This window comes from Xenopus laevis, chromosome 1L, assembly GCF_017654675.1.
Source record: "Xenopus laevis strain J_2021 chromosome 1L, Xenopus_laevis_v10.1, whole genome shotgun sequence".
Lineage (NCBI taxonomy): Eukaryota > Metazoa > Chordata > Amphibia > Anura > Pipidae > Xenopus > Xenopus laevis.
The window spans coordinates 73,343,761-73,363,812 of record NC_054371.1 but is presented as its reverse complement, the minus strand read 5'-3'; the positions used below and the strand labels follow the sequence as shown (position 1 = coordinate 73,363,812).

Below are 20,052 nucleotides of genomic sequence, written 5' to 3'. Positions count from 1 at the left end.
GTAATGTATCCCTAATATAAATATATATATATATTTTCCCCAAACTCCCAGCACTCACGATAAATGCACTCACGTTGCCTGGGTGCATATATACACCATTTCTAGTAATATACAGTATTAGGATCAAGAATGGATATCTTTTGTTGCTCATAGCTGCTATTGTTTGTTAGCAAACAGCTCTGGGTTCAAAAGGGATACTGTCATGGGAAAAAAAATTTTTTCAAAATGAATCAGCTAATAGTGCTGCTCCAGCAGAATTCTGCACTGAAATCCATTTCTTAAAAGAGCAAACAGATTTTTTTATATTCAATTTTGAAATCTGACATGGGGCTAGACATATTGTCAATTTCCCAGCTGCCCCAAGTCATGTGACTTGTGCTCTGATAAACTTCAATCACTCTTTACTGCTGTACTGCAAGTTGGAGTGATATCACCCCCCTCCCTTCCCCCCCCATCAGCCAAACAAAAGAACAATGGGAAGGTAACCAGATAGCAGCTCCCTAACACAAGATAACAGCTGTCTGGTAGATCTAAGAACAACACTCAATAGTAAAAACCCATGTCCCACTGAGACACATTCAGTTACATTGAGAAGGAAAAACAGCAGCCTGCCAGAAAGCATTTCTCTCCTAAAGTGCAGGCACAAGTCACATGACCAGAGGCAGCTGGGAAATTGACAAAATGTCTAGCCCCATGTCAGATTTCAAAATTGAATATAAAAAAATCTGTTTGCTCTTTTGAGAAATGGATTTCAGTGCAGAATTCTGCTGGAGTAGCACTATTAACTGATGTGTTTTGAAAAAAACATGTTTTCCCATGACAGTATCCCTAAAGGAGTGAGTGACAAGATATACAGTAGGTTACCAAAAGATCGATGAGGCCTTCGTCCACCAGAATGGCATCATTACTGATGAAAATACGTGTATTGTATATGAGATTTCTTAGGGAATTGAAAATATCTGTCTGCCCTATTTTGTAACTAGTAACTGGAAACAAAATGCTCACAGTTTTATAAACCATTTGGCATGTGAAAATTGTGTGAGGATAAATTGATTAGGTTTTTCACCTTCCAAACTATTTTTGGTTCAGTTGTTTTCAGATCGTACACCAGAAATAAAGACATTTGATTTCAAGTTTTTAATTTTTTTTCTAATATCAACTAAAGGGGTTGTTCACTTTTAAATTAATTGTTAGTATGATCTGTGATATTTTGAGACAATTTGCAATTGGCTTTCTTTTTTTATTATTTGTGTTTTTTGAGTTATTTAACTTTTTATTCAGTAGCTCTCCATCTGCAATTTCAGCAGTCTGGTTGCCAAGGTCCAAATTACCCTAGCAACCATGCATTGATTTGAATTGGAGACTGGAATATAAATAGGAGAGGACTGAATAGAAATATGAGTAATAAAATGTAGCATTAACAATACTTGTGTAGCCTTACAGAGTATTTGTTTTTAGATGGGGTCAGTGACCCCCATTTTAAAGCTGGAAAGGCTTTATAATTCAAAAACTATAAAAGACTTATAAAAAAAAAATGCAGGCCAATTGAAATGTTGTTAGAATTATCCATTCTATAACATACTAACAGTTATTTTAAAGGAGAACCACCCCTTGATTAATTTTTCAACCTTCATCTCTCCCCTGAGCAGCTCTTCGAGGGGGTCACCCACTCTGTTATCTCTTTTAATTTGCTACATTAGTTGATACATCTCTAATCTTTGGCCCTGCTGAGCATAATACTTGAGTTTCATTAAAGGGGTGGTTCACCTTCAAAAAACTAGTTGGTTTCAGATAGATCACCAGAAATAAAAACTTTTTCCAAAGAATTTCTATTTTCTATGTGTCACAGTTTTTCTAATATTGAAGGGTAAAGTGTAATTTTTCACCTTCTGAAGCAGCCCTGGGAGGGGAGGGTCGCCGACCCTGTAAACTGTTCTAAATGGATACATTTAGTTGATACATTTCTTATCTTTATCCCTGCTGAGCAGAATCTCTGGGTTTCATTACATGCAGTTGTTAGAATTGATACAATAGTTGCTAATTCTGCAGAGATGCTGCTGAGAAATGTATCAACTAAATGTTGAAAAATTGTTACAGTTCAGAGTCTGAACCTGAATTACTGCTCTGCCAGACTCAAACACCACAGACAGGAACTTAGATTTTGGAAAAACATTAAAAAATAAATAATGGAATGTAATTGAAAAAAGTATTTCTGGGGAACAATCTGACAATTGAACTTAAAAAAGTGTTTGGAAGTTGAACAACTCCTTTAAAGATAGTTGTTAGAATTTATACAATAATTGCAAACATTGTACAGATGTCTCTGAGAAAAACTAAATGTAGCAAAGAGTAACCCTTCATACTGTGCACTTGGATTACTAACCTGCTATACTTAAACACCAGAGAGAGACACATTAAAGGGGAACTCCACAAAAAACATAACTTTCGCTTTTTGAAAAGTAATCATAATTTCAAGCAACTTAAATCAATTAAAAAATATGCAGACTTTACATGATTTTTAATGGTTTGGAACAGTTCCCTAAGCTAGCCCCCTGCTCTCCTGCTGGTCTATCTATCTGACTACTTTGCGAAGCTGGCTGACTACTGTCCTTAGCCTGAATCCTCCAAACCCAACAATTCCCTGCACACGTGATTTCAGTAAGGAACAGAACATCAGTGCAATGCATTGTGGGTTATGTAGTTCCTGCATGCTGTCTGTAAACTGTGGAGAAGTTGTTACAATTTGTAACATCAGTGTTTAGTCCCTCCTTCCCTGCCAGGATTTCAAATGATGTAGAAAGAGAAGAACTGTTAAACAGCTGGATTTCAGCATAGAAAATAGCATATATTCATATTTTTTTGAAACCGTCAACTGTGATGGGTATATTAGGGCTTTCTGTGTTCAATGCATCGTTATCAAATTTTGGTTGGACGCCAGGAATTCCCCTTTAATGTTTTAATTTACATTACAACAGTCAAAAATAGAAATTAATTAATTGTGGTATACTGTCTGAAAACAATTGAAAAAAAAAATCCTGCCCTCGACATGCAGGATCTGAATGTACAGCAAAGCTCAGAAAGAAGGCAGTGTTCTTTTTTAATGTATTATATTAATAGTATCAGACATTAAAATCATTCTTTATGACTGATTGCTTTCTATCTGTAATAAGGCAGTTCTTCGTAGCTGATGTTCACTAAACTGTCAGAAATCAGTATAGGGTTCTTTTAAAAATGTTTTCTTTTTGTAGCCGTAAGACTTGCAGAAAAACACCATATCTTGAAACCCCAGTATTAGGGAAAAGGCACACATAATGCTTTGTTGCCTGACTGAAAATACCCACCCCCTGAGCAATACAACATTGTAAAATGCCTTTTCATTGCAAACCACAGGAATCAGTGCAACTTGAATCATGCAGTTGTGCATGCAGAATAAGCCATTGTTTAATGATTTTAAATGTTTTTACCTACAGACATTCCTGCAGCGAAAAAGTACACTGGTGTGCCTTTGCTCTTAACAGATCCCAGCCTGTTTTTTCACATTGCATTTATGATTAACATTTTGTATAATTTTGTATCAGTGTAGTGCAGCCCATATATGCCAGATAAATATATTCTGTTATGTCCAGATCTAAATTAAAAAGCGGCATGAATAATAAATGGTACTGGGGGGGGAGTTAGTCTAGCTAAACAAACACAAGTCTGAGCATGTTGTGTAATAAGTCAGCAGCTCACTTAAATCAGTTCCAAATAAGCAAGTCTTATCGTCTAGAATGAAACCTTATGACATCATACAGATACAGTAAGATTCTTTTTATGAGACTGATATATTTGTGCATTATTAACATACAATTTTCAGTATAATGGCTATGCGTTGTTAGCCAATAATATGCTAGAATGGGGTCAAGAAAAAAAGCCTTACTGTGTGATTTGTTTAAGGAAATTTGCTTCTTTAGACACTTGAATACTGTATTTGGCCAATACATTACACTATTAAATCATGTATCCAGTTTAACAACTAACATAGACAGTTATATATAATAACCTTTACTGTGAACAAATGAAAGGTTTTCCTCTGTGCCTTCCCAGTAACATACTTTTGACATGACATGATTCAGTGCTAATGGCTTCTTCCTTTCTTTGACCTTTAATAAGTCCTTTGCTGTTTAGTGTCACAGAAATGTTATTGTGAAAATGTTGTTTGGTGAGTCGTTCTGAGATATATTATGTTTAAGCTAATGAGGAAAGCAACGCATTCTACTATTTTTACTATGCTGAATATATGCAAAGTGCTTTTCCATATGAGGAATTCACCTCTGTATGCTGCAGGGGATTATCTTTGATAAACTCTTTGTTTTGACTGCATTTGCCTATTTCTCGTATTCATTCTCTGGGAAGTTATATTTAGATTGTATGCAGACTGAATGTGTCAGCCTTCTAAGCAATTATTCCTCCCCTTCCACCCCATCATTTCTTTGTCCTTTAGGTCCCATGTTTTTGTTTGTTTAGCTTCTGCTTGGCTCCTTTCCCTTTCTTCTGCCATATTGGAAATCTAGGTCAGCGTTCTATTTATAAATCCTGTCATATCTTTCACTTTATTCACACTAAGCTTTAGTTTGGAAGCTTAAAGGGAACCATATCTTAATATGAGCTTTGCCTTTGCTGAGTTTCACAGAACATGTATACACTCATAGCAATTAGAACAGCCATCTCACAGGTGAGCTCCACTTTTTTCCCCATAATCTAAGACAGAGAGTAGCAATAATGTGTTTCATGTGTTGATAAAGAGACAATAATGACTCATGTAGGCCTTTAAAGGGGCAATATACACCTTTTCAACATAAGTTAAATAGATGGGGCTATTCTTTGAACTCATATCGGGGGTTTTATTTGCCTCTTTAAAGAGACAGTTGACCGTTTCTGTTCTGTGTTTTTAGGCTTTATTCTTTAAAAAAAAAAAAACTATATATATATATATATATATATATATATATATATATATATATATATATATATTATTACTTTCCAGGGGCTCAGGAAGTATAGCAGCCCCATGAGGCCCTAATTCATATACCATTTCAATAAATATTGGTAAAACAAATCAACCTCTAAACATTTTGTGGACCTGAAAAATAGGGATGCACCGAATCCAGGATTCAGTTTGGGATTTGGCCTTTTTCAGCAGGATTTGGCCGAATCCTTCTGCCGGCCGAATCGAATCTGAATCCTAATTTGCTTATGCAAATTAGGGACAGGGAGGGAAATTGTGACTTTTTGTCACAAAATAAGGAAGTAAAAAATGTTTTCCACTTCCCATCCCTAATTTGCATATGCAAATTAGGATTCGGATTCAGGTCGGTATTCAGCCGAATCTTTCGCGAAGGATTCGGGGGATCGCCAAATCCAAAATAGTGGATACGGTGCATCCCTACTGAAAAATAATTTGCAGTGGGCCCAGTAATTTTTGTAATGCCACTGTTACTGGCTTGGAAGTCATGTGCTTTGGAGATAGCCTTCCCTTTCCACACACATCATTAAAGTGTGTGCTTGGTTAGCTGTACAGAAAGGCCCCATGGGTCAAGTTGTGGATCTCAAGGGAGTAAATGTGGCTCTGGGAGGTGTTGGTCTGCCGAATCAAGGCAGCTTTTCTCAAGGCTTATTTTTTTTGGAAAAGTAAACTGAATTGCTATCATAAAGAATCCAATGAACTGTAGTGTATAAGTATTCTGTTTTTCAAATTGTGTATGTTATTTTTCCACTAACAAATTTCAGCTGCTGATTCCAGGATTGGTCGCCAGCTTGCAGTGCCTGCTGAAACATACCATGGTTGAATACAGTGGTGTTGCAGTAGGGACAAAGCATTCGTTTGAAGGGGCACTCAATTCAGAAATTACAAGACAAAAATAAATCTATTCATCTTTCAGTTACTGTTTCTATATGCTACTGTTCAATTTTCCTTTGAAGTAACATAATGTATCGTAAAGAAGGGATGGCCACCTAAAACCTGTTTTCGTAATAAAATATATATTTCTAAGAAGCTTTCCAATATACATTAATTTTCAGTTATTTGAAATTGCTATTGACTGTATTATCTATTTGGCTGTTAATATTCTCTATGTTTCAGGTTTTGACTACTAAAACAATAGAGCAGTAGCCTGCTGATTAACAGACATAGAAGAGAACTGACATATGTCAGAAAGGGATAAATAAGTACAGAGAGTAGCAAGTGATTTCATTATGTTTTTGGAAGGGCATCCCCTTTAAATGAGCCTGGGAATCTCTTAGCATGCTCACCTTACTTAATTAACTACAGAGGTATATTTGAAGCCATTTTTTTTAAAAAAGTAATACTGGAGCAGTTTACTTGGAGGTAAATTTCCCCCTGAGTATAAATTGATGATGATGCTGATATTGGAATCCTCATCTGGCATCACTGTACCTGGAACACTGTGAAATCATGATGCAGAAGGGTCTGCAAATTGGAAAATCTCAGAAATCTTGAAAAAAGCTTAAATTTGCCCACATATGGGAGCAGGTTACCCTATCCCAACTCACTATAGAAGAAAGGGCAGGGGCCATATTTTTGAGCATAGTTCTCTAAATTGTAGGAATAGCCCTTATCCAGCATTCAGATAACGGACTTCTACACCTGTAGTTGACATCCATATTTATTGTCAGTAACCAAATAGTTGCTGTCATTACTTTTCATTCTCTCTTCTCAAGCATGATTTTTCCTAGAGCTACTTCATTCACTGCTGTAGGCCATAGAGCATATTCTGTCATGACAGGGACATTTATCATGTTAAATATACAGAAAAAAACATGTAAAGGTATGTACTTGTCATCTGGATGTGTTCTAGGCAATTCGGTCAAGGTTTCTTGTATGATATAACAAAAGCAGAAATTGATACATAATTATATTGATATTGAGCAGACATATCATACTGCAATAACCAACCCAGTATAACAATATTTGTAACATTTGTCTGCTACAAAATAAGTCTTATTGTATTAATATGCTGATATTTTTTATGTATGTATATATATATATATATATATATATATATATATATATATATATATATATATATATGTTTGTAAGTAACAACAATCTGCTGTGATTTGTGGGATGAGTGAAGCACCATTCCTGCTTTATTCTTGACCTACTTTCTAAAACATATATAAATTCCCCTTGGAAACAGAAAAGGATACCTCAATTCAGTTTTCTGATAGCTTGCAGCGGTTCTGGATATATTTAGAACCTGTCACATAGAGCCGTTTTCTTTTGTTCAAATGGAAATAAATTGGCAGGTTAGAGATGTGCCACTAAAAAAAGATGATAAATGCACTAAAAGAAGAGTGATACATCTAAAGTAAAATATTTAGTGTTAACTGAGGTGCTGGCCATTTTTTTTTTTATTTAAAGGAACTGTAACGTCAAAAAATAAGTGTTTTAAAGTAATGAAAATATAATACAGTGTTGCCCTGCACTGGTAAAACTGCTGTGTTTGCTTAAGAAACACTACTATTGTTTACATAAATAAGCTGCTGTGTAGCAATGGGGGCAGCCATTCAAAGGAGAAAAGGCTCTGGTTACACAGCAGATAGCAAATAAGCTCTGTCTGTCTAATGGTGTTATCTGTTATCCATTAGTTAACCTGTGCCATATAGCCGTTTTTCAATTTCCGCCATTGCTCCACAGCAGCTTGTTTATATGAACTATAGTAGTGTTTCTGAAGCAAACACATCAGTTTTACCAGTGCAGGGCAACAGTACATGATATTGATATTTTCATTACTTTAAAACACTTACATTATTTGGTGTTACTGTTGCTTTAACATGACCTTTAAAGGTAAGGTTTACATTGACAAATAAGACTAGTGCCGGGCACACAGATCAAGCTCCCCACACCCGATCTTTAGATGGGCCAAAACTAGGGGATGGGTGGGCAACAGAGGTACGTGTATTGTGCCTTGGCATGTGCCTCTTCTGCTTACCAAAATTCGAATTGTTGAGTTGTATTTTTTTTTGTCAAAACTTACATTTTCGGGTTAAAATAAACAAATTTTTCAAGTTTTTTTTTATTTAAAAAACTCTAATTTTTGAGATTTATTATACCCCGACCCTGGAAATAGCTCAAATCTGAAAATACTCCATCTAAAACCTGTAGAGGTCATGTAGAAGTCAATGGCAGAGGTTCCTTGAACCATTTGAAGATGTTAACAGCCTGCTTGATGTTTAAGTTTTTTTTTTTTTGGAGGGTTTTGTCTGGAAATTGGAATGATTTGAGGTTTTTTTTTGCTGAAAACTCAGTTTAAGTTTTTGGGGTTTTGGGACTCTAAGGGGCACATTTACTTAGGGTCGAATATCGAGGGTTAATTAACCCTCGATATTCAACCGTCGAAGTAAAATCTTTCGACTTCGAATATCGATGTCAAAGGATTTACCGCAACTCGTTCTAACGATCGTAGGAAAAATCGTTCCCTCTCTTTATTAAGTCCCACAAGGCACCGTCTTAAGATGGCCATAGCATATTCAATGCATCTTGATAAACCAACGATTGAATCCTTCGAATCGAACGATTCGAAGGATTTTAATTCATCGATCGAACTATTTTCCTTCGATAAAAAAATACTTAGAAAGCCTATGGGGACCTTCCCCATAGGCTAACATTGTACCTCGGTAGGTTTTAGGTGGCGAAGTAGGTGGTCGAAGTTTTTTTTAAAGAGATAGTACTTCGACTATCGAATGGTAGAATAGTCTACCGATTTTTAGTTCGAATCGTTCGATTTGAAGTCGAAGGTCGAAGTAGCCAATTCGATGGTCGAAGTAGCCAAAAAAATACTTCAAAATTCGAAGTATTTTGTATTCTAATCCTTCACTCGAGCTAAGTAAATGTGCTCCTTAGTAACAGAATTGGGTTTTTCCCATTCAGAATTTCATGACCTGTATAAAAACTCTTAGGGGCACATTCGCTAAGCTCGGGTGAATGAATAGAGGGGAAAAAACTTGAATTTCGAGGAGTTTTTTGTGCTAGTAGAATAGAGTAGAGTAGAATAATTCGAATAGATCGAGCGAAAAAATGCTGCAACTAGTCGCCCATTCGATAGTCGAAGTACTGTCTCTTTTAAAAATCATTTGACTGCCTCACAAGATTAAACCTACAGAATTGCTTTAAAAGCCTATGGGAAATTCCCATAGGTTTTTTTTCTAAGTTTTTGATCAAATAAAAAGGCATTTGATCGATCATTCGATCAAATGAAAATCCTTCGATCGAATATTCGATCGCTCGACTATTCGCCGGGCGAATATTCGCCCATTTGACTATTCGCCAGCGCGTAAATTCGCCCGAATTCCCTATTTGATTCCATTCCCCAGTCGAATTTCGAGGGATTTAACCCCTCGAAATTCGACCCTTGATACATCTGCCCCTTAGCCTTCGGCCTCGTGATTTTATATGATCATGAAACTCCTTGGTTATTTATAATATCCTTATATTTTACAAGGGGGGGGGGTTACTTTATTCATTATATATCAGCTGTGTTATCTAAGGGGCCGATTCACTAAGGGTCGAATATCGAGGGTTAATTAAATACGAGGATCGAAGTCGAAGGATTTAGCGCAGATAGTTCGATCAACGATCGAAGGATAATTCCTTCGTTGGAACGATAAAATCCTTCGTATCGAACTATTCGAAGGATTTTATTCAAAAAAAGTTAGCCAAGCCTATGGGGACCTTCCCCATAGGCTAACATTGACTTCGGTAGCTTTTAGATGGCGAACTAGGGGGTCGAAGTTTTTTTTAAAGAGACAGTACTTCGACTATCGAATGGTCGAATAGTTGAACGATTTTTAGTTCGAATCGTTCGATTTGAAGTCGTAGTCGAAGGTCGAAGTAGCCAATTCAATGGTTGAAGTAGCCAAAAAAATACTTCAAAATTGGAAGTATTTTGTATTCTAATCCTTCACTCGAGCTAAGTAAATGTGCTCCTTAGTAACAGAATTGGGTTTTTCCCATTCAGAATTTCATGACCTGTATAAAAACTCTTAGGGGCACATTCGCTAAGCTCGGGTGAATGAATAGAGGGGAAAAAACTTGAATTTCGAGGAGTTTTTTGTGCTAGTAGAATAGAGTAGAGTAGAATAATTCGAATAGATCGAGCGAAAAAACGCTGCAACTAGTCGCCCATTCGATAGTCGAAGTACTGTCTCTTTTAAAAATCATTTGACTGCCTCACAAGATTAAACCTACCGAATTGCTTTAAAAGCCTATGGGAAATTCCCATAGGCTTTTTTTCTAAGTTTTTGATCAAATAAAAAGGCATTTGATCGATCATTCGATCAAATGAAAATCCTTCGATCGAATATTCGATCGCTCGACTATTCGCCGGGCGAATATTCGCCCATTTGACTATTCGCCAGCGCGTAAATTCGCCCGAATTCCCTATTTGATTCCATTCCCCAGTCGAACTTCGAGGGATTTAACCCCTCGAAATTCGACCCTTGATACATCTGCCCCTTAGCCTTCGGCCTCGTGATTTTATATGATCATGAAACTCCTTGGTTATTTATAATATCCTTATATTTTACAAGGGGGGGGTTACTTTATTCATTATATATCAGCTGTGTTATCTAAGGGGCCGATTCACTAAGGGTCGAATATCGAGGGTTAATTAAATACGAAGATCGAAGTCGAAGGATTTAGCGCAGATAGTTCGATCGAACGATCGAAGGATAATTCCTTCGTTGGAACGATAAAATCCTTCGTATCGAACTATTCGAAGGATTTTATTCAAAAAAAGTTAGCCAAGCCTATGGGGACCTTCCCCATAGGCTAACATTGACTTCGGTAGCTTTTAGATGGCGAACTAGGGGGTCGAAGTTTTTTTTAAAGAGACAGTACTTCGACTATTGAATGGTCGAATAGTTGAACGATTTTTAGTTCGAATCGTTCGATTCGAAGTCGTAGTCGAAGGTCGAAGTAGCCCATTCGATGGTCGAAGTAGCCCAAAACAAACATCGAAATTCGAAGTTTTTTACCTTCGAATCCTTCACTCGAAGTTAGTGAATCGGCCCCACAGTCTCCAGAAAACATGTCAAATGCCAAACATTTCTACTTTTTGTTACTTTATTGCTGCTGTCAAGTACCCTGTGTCTTCTTTCATCTGTTTTTTGAGGAACAGGACTTCAGTTATTGACTCAATTACCTGAACCTTGATTTAGCATGCTCAGTGTTTAACAAAGTAAGACTGGACAAATATGGAAAAGTGCCAGGTATACGAGAAATGCTAATATTTACATGGATTCAAAAACAAGATGCATGGGCTTGGAATTAGAGAGAAAATTGTCTCTAATCACAGTCAATTTAAAGCTGGACCCAGTAGAGCACAGTTTGCTTTAAGAAAAAATTTTATGCACTGCACACCTGCTCGTAAAAAGTTCCTTATTTATTACAGTATATGTGTAACTTCTCAACATAAAGCAAGGGGAAAAATGCACAAGTTCACTAAAAACCAAGGGAGCTTGAAACCACACAGAATACACAGACATTGTGACAAAGGGTATGTTAAGTATGTTCTACATTTTTTTAACCATTAAGCCATCACCATCTCCCTGCAAAAAAAATAAAATAAATAATAATAAAAAAAAAAATATATATATATATATATATATATATATATATGTATGCCACTTGTAGAGGTCCTTTGAAAAACTGTCAAAAGGGGCCTATCAAGTAGATTTAAACAGCACGATTCTTTAGATGCCAGCCCTGAAACAAAAGCTGCCTCCACTTACATGTTGCTCTTTCTATTGCTTCCTGCTCTATGCTCTGCTAGATACACATGTGCCTTTCCAACCCTTGCTGATACTTATTTCCTCTCTGAAATTATAATACATGGGGTTGGGCCAGCAGAGTAAATAGTTCTTTGCTGCACAGGCACCTCCATTTACATAACAGAAAGTTCCCAACGGCCCATTTACATTATAAAGTGAGCAGCCTAACGGGCAATTGCCCAAACTCATAGAAGGCCAGTCCAGACCTGCACGAGGCTTTAGAGAGCATACATAACTTTTATCCAGGCAATGTTTTACATCTTCTCAGACTCCTCCTTGTCTGGTAATCTGCCAGTGGATTGGGATCAGGTCTCAACCTGGTTATGTCAGACATGTACATTTCACATCGGTACCAGGGATGTGTTACAAGATCATAGTTATTACTATTATTATTTTTATTATTTTGTAATTTATAGTAATTTGCACCTTTTATATAAGAGGTAGACAAATAAATAAAAGACTGTGTGCACATAATGAGGAATCGGAGAAGGAAAGGCCATATGCCAATACTACTAGAGACTATCACAACTGTAATTTTTTAGGATACAACAATGAACTAGCCCTATAATACATGGGGAGTGGAAAGTGGAAGCCCTTTAACATTTTTAATTGCCTATTGTAGGAATGGATTAACAATGCAAAATGAACAAAATATCTAAAATAACACTATTGTAGGAATGGATTAACAATGCAAAATGAACAAAATATCTAAAATAACACATCGGTTATTATATAAATTGATAAAGGTCCAAATGTGGACCGAAACGTTGGTATGCTTAGTGGAATAAATAATTTTTAATCAGAAGTATCGGAGTACTTATCTTCTTCATCGCTATATATATATATATTCCCTCTCTTTATTAAGTCCCACAAGGCACTGTCTTAAACTGGCCATAGCATATTCAATGCATCTTGATAAACCAGAAATTACCAATTGTTTGCCTCATTTCTACTCTGTGACCCTTGTTAAATTAAGACTAATGATTAATTCAGATTTACAGTACATGGCAGCATATAAACAACTGCATTTTATGAATTCTAGCAAGTTAGCCTGAAACACTTAAAATATTTGTAGCTTATTGACGGAAAATTATATTTATTCACAGTAAACTTTGCTTCTTCTATATATAGATATGATCCCAGAGTCATTGTCATTTCTTACTGACCTGTGTGCAGCCTTTGTTCTAGCATTTTGAATTATAGTGTCAGAGTTTCCTTATACAGATGACTAGTCCCCACTTGCCACATATGTGAGGTTGTCAATCAGCCAAAGGGCTATTTGGTTTAATGAGTGCAGTTGGACTATCCATGTGTGTAGCTAAATTCTATGATAGCTAAATTATACATATAAAATTGGTTGGATAGTCTAGAAATAGACCAGTGTGGAGAGATTTCTTTATGATGTTCTGCATACAGAAATTTCAGTATTATATGTGGGGATTTAATACCTAAACCTTTCTTTTGACAGTGCCTAGAATTGTAACTAAGCAAAATGAAAGCACATTATCTAGTTTTTGAGGAAGCAGTCGCCGGTACATGTTTATCTTGCAGAGTTGCCAGCATGATGTGCTTCTCATAGATTTTGTTTGGAGACCATTCTAGTCCAGAAAATGCGCCACTGCAACATGTCTCTGTAAAAGACACTGTAGCACAATAACCATGATAAGCCTTTATGCCAAATACATCATCCCTTCATTTGAACATTATTTATGCTTTTGGGTTTTCTTTCTCTGTTCCAGGTTAAGTACATTTGTTTGCCAAATTCTCAGTCTCTTGGTTCCAAGTGTGCATAACTGCAGTTACTTAAGAAGTGACACGTTTTCTTTGTTTTAGTCATTTAAACCGGATTTCATGTTAGTTATATTTGCTAAATGTGGAATTCATGTTTGCTTTAATATTTTTTAGATCTTTACTTTTGTATTCGTAGAATCTTGTACAGGTATGGGACCTGTTATCCAAAATGCTCGGGGACCTGGGGTTTTCTGTATAATGGATCTTTACATAGTTTGGATCTTTTTATTTTAAGTCTACTAGAAAATCATATAAACATCAAATAAACCAAATAGGCTGGTTTTGCTTCCAATGAGGATTAATTATATCTTAGTTTGTTTTATGTACCAGGTACTGTTTTATTATTACAGAGAAAAAGGAATAATTTTTAAAAATTTGGATTAATTTATTATAATGGAGTCTATGGGAGACGGCCTTCTGTTATTCAGAACTTTCTGGATCAATGGGTTTCCGGATAACTGATCCCATACATGTACTAATAACATGGAAATAATGTGTCAGATATTGTTTTTTGGCAGATATCAATGTCAGGCTGTGATCAAGGCCCAATGCCTTATTTTGAAAGAGAAACTGTGTCATTGTAGGAAGGGGTGTTTTTACCAACTAAATTCTGTCTGAGAGCATGATGGTAATCATAATTTCTGGTGTGCCATAGGCCAAATCCTTTCAAGACTATTGAGAAGTTGATGGCCATGCAGACATGGGGAGAACAAACAGACACTTTGCAAGACCCCGCTGCTGCAAGGCAGAACTGAGCCACCATTCTGTCATATTCTTTTATTGCCCCCATTTCATATAACATTAATAAAATGATACAGGTGACTATCATACTTTATATTGAGGCAATCTAGTTGAATTCTGGCAGTTCTATTGAGAGATTTGTTAAAAGAGATCAGACAAAGTGTTGCTTCCATGGATCTTTTAAACCTAGACTGCCAGGATGACTGTGTGGGGAAATAAGGAGAATTGTGGGATAAATACAGAAGCAATTGCTTGTAGGTTAAGTTGAGAAGCAAAGCAGGCAATACAACTGTTATATGCCCACTCAGTGTTCCATTATTGTATATAGATTGGCAGTAGAGGGCCAAATATTGTAACATTAGCCTTTGGATGCTTTACAAACTTTATAATTATAGAATGCTATGGGGAAAAAAAAATTAATTGTATTATTACATTTATTTTACGTAAATTATTAGATGATGTGATTTATATAGCTTTCTGTTTATAGAATGGGAATCGATATAACCCTAATATGCATATTTATACAGCTGTGTTGAAGAGCAGTTGCTGCATGGGCAGGATGTCAGAATACTAGCTGTCCACACAAATGATAATGTGAATATTTATCCAGGCATCCTGCCATGCAAAGCAGGGATGCACAGCCAACTACCTTTATAAAGCTGGTGAATAAATGGCACAGAGAAACAAATCATAGGCATGCATGGAATTATGCTACACACTCATTCTAAGTAAATAACTTAGAACTGAACTCATTAGGAATGGTGTTCACTTCAGCAGATACTGTCTCTGGATCTTTCCTCTTGAGCAGCCATCATGCAAACGATCATGTGATCCATGTTTGTGGATCACACAACAAATAAGAGTGTAAGGTAACTTGCCTGCTCTTAGTCAGGGCCTGCAGAAGGTCAGAGACTCCTAGGTACCCACAGTGCATTAAGTATTGGGCAGATGTAAGCAGGGTCGGACTGGGCATTCATGGGCCCTGCCAGTAGGACCTACTCCCCAAGGCCACTGTGCTCCCAGACCTCCTCCCTGATTGATAACAAAAGAGAGGTACACGCTGGCGGGGGGCGGAGGTGGTATGCGGCCTGAGTGGAATGCCGTGGAGGTTGTGGAAGGGGTTTCAGGGGGCCCTGATTTAAATAATAATAAACAAGTACCTCCATATTAGATATTCAGCTGATCTTAAAGAAGGCCATCTACTTTAAAGGACTTAAGTACCTGTATTATCATTTCGCTAAGTCAGACTTGGTTTCTTTCTGACTGTGAAACATTCTAACATTTCTAACTTGATATAGAGGAAACTTGCCATTACCTATTAGGTCATGTAGTAACACTTCCACTGTGTCATATTACCTTAACAGCATCCAGGTGATGAACAGAATACAATTCTTTTTCATTGGTCTGGGTTCTCTGTGCTGGGGTATTATGCTTATTTGAATACGAAAATATACACACTTCATTGTATTTCCAGCCTTTTTTGTGGATAATGGCACACCAAACTCTTATGGCATTTTGTTTCAACAACTTTTCTCTGGGAAAAGACATTACTACTGATTCCTATGGGATTTTTAGAAGCCTGTTTATCAAATGGCGTACTCTAACTTTCACCCATTGATAAATAGTTAATTCTAAAAATCCCATACAAATAAATAGAAAGTGAGTGAATTTTTCTGTGGTGAACTCTAACCTCACTTTTTGATAAATCTGCCCCTAAGTCAGAACTGTATCTGCAAAATGCTGTGGTTATGGCACAAACAACTAGTCCAAAATGCAGGCATTAGAATTTGGGGTGATTAAAACTTTGATGTGTGATATGTAGGGCAGTTTTAAAAAAAATATATTTTTCATTATACTGTTTTATGCAGCTCTTAAGGGCACATTTATTAAAATATTAAAAAGTTAGAACTCACCATGAATGAATGTGGGAAAGTTTTAATTTATTATGCTCTAAACTCACATTTTGATAAATCTGCCCCTTAAAACCACCAAGGTTAATGTCAATAAATTCTGGTAACATTTTTTAGCTCAGTTCTCCTTTGCAGTGAAGATAGGCAATGCAAACAATTTCATTCAAAGAGTTAATGACCACACTTTACTAATGTGAGGTCTACTTTTAGTGATTTATGATACAATTTATATTGCTATATTTAATAAACAATTCTTTCTTATGTAACCAAAACATAATATCTGAATGAAAGACATAAAATAGGAGGGTGATTTAGACAGGCTTTTTGTTGACTGGGTCTTGAGATCTTCTGATCACCAGCTAAAGGTCTAGTGGTAGATCCCGATCTACCTTTTGGGCACCCCTGCTTTAGACCAAATAAAAGAAAAATACATTTTATATATTTATATATATATATATATATATATATATTATATATTTTATATCAATGTTTACCTGGCATAACCTCCTGCAGTCCCTTGGATTTATTCAGACAGAGAATTTCTGCCATGAAAAGTGGTGTAAAATGTTTTGTACCACTGCTTTTGATACTGATTTTACCTTAACATTTTTTTATGGGCTAAAATTTTTATAGAGACAGACTTTGGAATGTTAAGTAACAGGACTTTCTTGCCCACACAAAGGGACATAGAAGACAAAATTGACTTTTGTGTTAATGTTACCTTTTTAGCAGCAACTCCATGTTAGCTCCCGTGCTCTTGGCCCAGAATGACATGATATTTATGTATTAAACCCAAAAAAGGAATACATAACAAAGAGTAAATCTGTGAATCTTATATACTTCTTTAGTTACAAATTAAAAATGGACAGCCTGTCAACAACACCCTTATTAAGATCATTACGAACAGCAACAGCCATCTGAAAGATCATTGTGTGAATTATCTCAGTTTACTGTATTGCCTTTTCATTTCAGAGAAATTAACAAGATGAGACAGGAATTGGTATATGCATTCCATTTGATTCTGAAGCTGACCCTTATCATGTTGTATATCTGCCTATTCCACCTGAAAGCATAATCTGTCAGAATTTAAATAAAATATGGGGTCAGGAAATATGCATCAATAATTTGTTTGTGCTATATAAATAATTGCTTAGAATCATAATGAAGTCCATCTTGTGGAATTTAGGAGTTTTGTTGGGAATATGCAGATCAGAGCTTGTATTGGAATTAAAGAACATGTCTGTACTAGTGTGTTATTACCTTTCACCTCTCCTTTGTCCTTCTGGGCATACTTAAAAGCACTATTGACATTCCTCACATTAACACCTCACTAGTGGATGTTTTGGTAGTCACCTATATTAAGCTTACCTCCCAACTGTCCAATTTTTTCTTGGACAGTCCCAATTTTGGCAGCTCAGCCCGCAGTCCCGAGTTTGCTACTGAAATGACTCGACTTTCTCTTCTTTTATTGTTTTACTGAGTAGATATACGTTTATTCAATTCTATAAGCTCTACATTCTACCCAAAGTGGAACATGCAGTAACAACTATCCAGAGAAAACATTCTACTAAAATTCTTGTAAATAACATTGCTGGAAAGGCAATTTTTTTTATAAACAGCTTTTCATCAGTAGTAAGCAAACTTTATAAAGAAAATACACTTTTAAATGCATATCTGCAAAGGAGCATGCATATTTATGTATTCCATAACTTGAAATTAGTGTAAAGAGAACACACAACTCTTAGCTCTTTATAAGCCCCTATTTTTTTTTTGTCCTGTCTGTGTCTTATCACAGTTAATTAAGAGGGCGACCGCTCTAACATGACCATAAATTTATTGTTCACTTTGTCTCTATTTGCATTGCTAAGGACAACAAATAACAAAACATTTAATGAAATTAAGCAAAACATATTATCTCAAATTGTCTGACGTAAATTCATGCTGACAATATTTGTTCTAGGCCTTGAAGAATATTGGAATATCACCACTTGCTAACCAGTCCATATGAGTTAGACCAAACTCTCAAAATATAAGAAATACTCAAAAGAGTAACTGAAAAGGGAATATTGCATAACAAATAGTTTCCCAAAGCCATGTGTAATTCAAGCTTTAGTTTTACAACCCACGCAGGTGCTTTAAACTTAGTTTCATATAATATTATTTTAATAGTAGAACATATCAAAGTAATGGGTAAAGCTTATATTGCTTATAATCTTAACCATGGCAAAAACATAAGAATATCATTTACAGATAATTCAATCTATGTAACAAAAACTGATTTGAAAGAAAACCCATATTTTTAAAGCACTCTCAAAGGAATTTTCATACACCATACTAAACACCAGTGCTATCAATTCACTGCACCACAAAAACAAGTATATAATTAGACCTCATTATGGAGACTGAAATGGGATGCAACAAAAAGCTACTGCCAGAGCTACTGTTTGCCATAGTATATAAATGTGGTACACATTTCAGTGAAGGTGGCTATAAAACTGCAGTCCAGGAATGGGATTTTGTGTTTATAAGCAGAGTAGAAAATCAGTGTTTCATAACATCATGCATAAATAAGAGCCAGACTTGCTTAATGGAGCCTTCCATTCTTCTGTGTTTAAATATTAACAAGGATTTTGTTTCATTTTTAACAATTGTGCTTTTTACTGTTGCACGTTATTAAATGTGTCATTGTAAATAAAGTACCCCCTGCGACCATTAAGGTCTGGCCAGAGTAACATATAATTTACAAGATATTCATGGCTTTTGTGTATTATAAAGATATCTTTTACAGAATATTCATGGCTCTTTTGTATTATATACAGTCAGTGAATGGGATGGCTCCAAACTCACCTTTCGCTTATGTGTTCCTTCATTCAGCTCCACAAGAGTCCCGGGTGCTCAGTCACCAGCGTCCAGTGTGTACTTTGACCATTTAAGAAAAGAAAAGTCACAGAACGTGAATACATGAGTTCAGAATTATATATAGAGTCTGTTTTAAAATATTTTATATGTTTTTATTGTATACCATCTGATAAAAAATGTACAAAATGTAAAATGAAGACTGTTGTCAGAAAAGATTAAAAACTACGTCAAATAATGCATTCTATTTTTAACACAACTTAACAGATGGCAGTTGGTACAATTCATTCATAACATTTCATTCACACGAGAGATTATTGGCTATTTAAATGCTTCCTGGAAGTCTTCAACAAAATCCCTTTTTTTTTTTATACCAGAGCATTTTAAAATGTTGACCTCAATAAACCTTTTACAATTATCAGCAAATTTAGGTCAGTTGCAGACAAGTCCTAAGTCAAGTCTGTGTATTATCCCAGTAATTCATCTTTTTCAAAGTGTTTAACCTAAATTAACCCTTTGCATTGTTTTACCAGATGTGTGCTGTGTATATGTATTTAAGCTCTTTCGCTAAAATGGTCTTGCCAACAAAATAAATCTATTCAAATCTATTCAAAAGTTTTGTCACTCACTGGAGTCTTTATCAAGATAAAATATAATATGTAGTCCGTTACACTAGGTGCTGATGGGAGTGTATATATAGACTGATATTTCTGAAAACTTAAGCAAATCCTTTCAGCTTGGTTGTTTGGAGTTTAATTAAACTTTTACTATTTTAAATTAATCAGAATATGCATTTTTAAGAAAAAGCTAAGGCTTTCTGGTGTCCTGCTCTACCAACTAGGCCATGGTTTTTAAAGTCTGAATGGAAGATGAATAGGAGAGTTTCTGTACAGCAGGGGTCCCCAACCTTTTTTTTACCCGC

At 35.8% G+C, this 20,052-nt stretch overlaps 1 protein-coding gene across 14 annotated transcripts in view; it reads left to right on the top strand.

The window, feature by feature from the left end:
• The window catches only part of camk2d.L (calcium/calmodulin dependent protein kinase (CaM kinase) II delta L homeolog), a 112,095-nt gene that overhangs the window by 12,397 nt on the left and 79,646 nt on the right, over positions 1–20,052 (top strand). The gene's annotated exons all lie outside the window — the stretch shown is intronic.